The sequence below is a fragment of the Eutrema salsugineum genome, unplaced genomic scaffold (genome assembly GCF_000478725.1).
Source record: "Eutrema salsugineum unplaced genomic scaffold, Eutsalg1_0 scaffold_4, whole genome shotgun sequence".
In the NCBI taxonomy this organism is placed as follows: domain Eukaryota; kingdom Viridiplantae; phylum Streptophyta; class Magnoliopsida; order Brassicales; family Brassicaceae; genus Eutrema; species Eutrema salsugineum.
In genome coordinates this window covers 27,974-30,747 of record NW_006256686.1, presented here as the reverse complement: position 1 = coordinate 30,747, position 2,774 = coordinate 27,974, and the positions used below count along the sequence as shown (strand labels likewise).

Genomic DNA, 2,774 nt, shown 5'->3' with positions numbered 1-2,774 from the left:
TAAGAATCCATTGGGTTGTCCCAACCATCAAAGTTACACGTATTGTGTACCCTATTTGGTTGTTGCAATCCAAGATGACTCATTATGTGACAGAGACACTTTATAACTTCCGAAATTTCTTCTTTCTTCTCAGGAAGTGCAGAATTACCAAAGGTTGTTTGATTTCGGATGCTGTTTCCTAAATTTTTAATGAAAACGTGAGCATCTTCTACAGATCTAGTTGTGAAATCTCCATTACTTGCTATGTCGAAAGCGTGTCGTAACCCTGGAGTTATACCGCGATAGAAGATACCCAGCAGGTATTCCTCGGTATATCCATGGTGTGGACAATCTCTTTGGTATTCCCTAAATCTTTCCAAAGTATCTAAAAGATCTTCATCTTCTTTTTGTTTATAAGTTCTTATCTTCTTTCTTAAGAGATTTGAACGATTTCTAGTGTAAAAATGATTTAGGAAAGCAGTTCTACATGCTGCCCACGTTTTTAGTGAACCAGGTGGCAAAGATTTTAGCCATTTGCTGGCATTATCTCTAAGAGAGAATGGGAAAAGACTACACTTGTGGTAATCCCCATTTGCTGTAATGGTTGCACATAATTCTTCGAAAGCCTCAATATGGTCTATCGGGTTTTCGAATGAATAACCAGAGAATTGATTTTGTTGAACTAAATGGATATGGGGTACCTTAATTTCGTTTTTGCCATCCTCAGGTAAGGCTTGTTGAATAGCTCTTCGATCTCCCATGAACTTTTCGAGTGAATCGAAACTTCCAATCAGTTCATCATCATCTTCACGTTTTGTCGATCCGATTAGCTCATTGTCATCATAAATCGGTTCTTCAAACTCATCATCAGTCAGGTCATCATCGCTTGGATCACCATCCACACGATTTGGTGGATCACCAAGTGTTCTGGGAATATGTTCTCGGTCTCTCATCGCAGAGAAACCTGAAAAATTCAAAAGAAAAAGTAAAAGTAAACAAGTGTTCTAATGGATTTAAGTTGGGATTCGCAACGAAACAAATCAAAGTCCCCGGCAACGGCGCCAAAAACTTGATGTGAGTGTAAACGCGGGGTTTGTTGTTTTCGTTTTACTAAGCTTCAGGTTTTAAATTTATAACCCCTAAATGTCTGCAAGTGCACAGATGTGCGCTGTAGTACTTAGGGTATCGATCCACAGAGACTTAGTTGTTTCAGTACGAATTCTCTGCAACGCTTAAATCAGATTAGAACTAAAAAGATTTTGGTTTTTTGGTTGTCACTAAATCTAAACTAGAAAGCTAAACAAGTAAAAGCAAATAAAAACGAAAGCAAGTGCAAGCAAGTAAAAATCGGTTATGAATAAAAGCAAATAACAAGCGAATAAAAGCAGAATGGAAATCTAAGGTTGTAAGCAATGAAAGACAAACGTTGGGGCTCAAGGGGAATTCGCAGGGGTTCATGTACTAAGCTATGTCGATTTTAAACATATGATAAAGGTAATCAACTACGTATGTTCTAGAACTCGAGGCACGGAAGTATGAATAGCCTACTTTCGCAGCACTAAACAACTATCTCTCGCAACCCTAATCAGTAGGTTTCCACTCTGATTCTGGAAGGGAGAAGATGCAATAGCAGAATAAGACTCATCAACATTCACAACTCAACTACAGGTAGGTTTCCACTGCTATAGATGAATTGCTCTTTTCACCCTAGTTCAGACAATCAATGAAAACTTTCGAAACATATCATATCAGATCGGCTTCTAAGGGGCCAGCAAAGAATCACGCAGTAAGATTAAAGGCAAACGAAGAACATCTAGAAGATTAATAATCATAAATCTATCGATTCATAAGCAAAGACACATGAAATTCCCTTTGAACAATCCCTTTAAACCCAACTGGGTAACTACTCAAACATATTGTAACAAAGCATCATAGAGTATTGAAAGTGCAGGAAATTAAAGAAAACAGGGAAGAAGAACGAAGATCGGAATCGCAGATGGAGGCGCGATGATGCTCTCCTCGGCGGCTCCTCCTTCAAAGGCGGCGGCTCCTAGGGTTTGTGAAGCACGAACTCTCTCTCTCTCTAAGTGTTTCGTTTTATTCTTCTCTGCCTCTTTAGAATGACCTAAAGAGGGTATTTATAGCTTCCGGGGTGGTTGTGGACACTTAGGGCTTCAAAAATAACGAAAGGAATTGATCTGGGCTTTAATTAAGTCGTCGGGAAAGTGAAAGACCAAGTTCCACGTTCGCGGTGGCTCTACCCGCGGGAAAATGGGTGTTGGCCGCGGTCCCGACTCGTGGTCCTCTTCTGGAACTGCATTTTCTGTCATTCTTGCATCGGGAGTATCTGAAGATCTAACCGTTGGATTGTCTCCAAACCAAGTGCATTAGAAAGCTGGTTGGATCTTCTATGTTGTCTCAAATTTTGGGGGTGATCAGACGGTGAGAAGGTCTTCATCGCTTATCATACTTCTGACGGTCTGCATTTATCCAAAATTGCTCATTTGTTCCAAATTGCATATCTTTTGCCCAAGTTTCCTGTAAAGTCTTTTGAAACTCTACAACATTGAAAACACATTAAAAACCATTGAAAACAGAGTTAAAGCACCTGCATAAGATACAATTATGATCCATAAAAGTGGTCAAAATACGGTGTTATCAACTAAGTCGCGGAACCGACTCGCACATTCCAAGTCTTCTCGGACCACTTCGCATTCAGGGCAGCGTAACTTCTAGGATATGGATCCGAATTGCTTGATTCAAATACCATTGGAAATAGAACTCAAACATCTCAA

At 39.8% G+C, this 2,774-nt stretch overlaps 1 non-coding gene across 1 annotated transcript; it reads left to right on the top strand.

Moving 5' to 3' along the window:
* Nucleotides 1-312: 312 nt before the first annotated feature.
* Nucleotides 313-420, top strand: LOC112084979. The gene has a single exon (XR_002898624.1). It is a non-coding gene; the product is annotated as a small nucleolar RNA R71 (small nucleolar RNA).
* The last annotated feature ends 2,354 nt before the right edge of the window (nucleotides 421-2,774 follow it).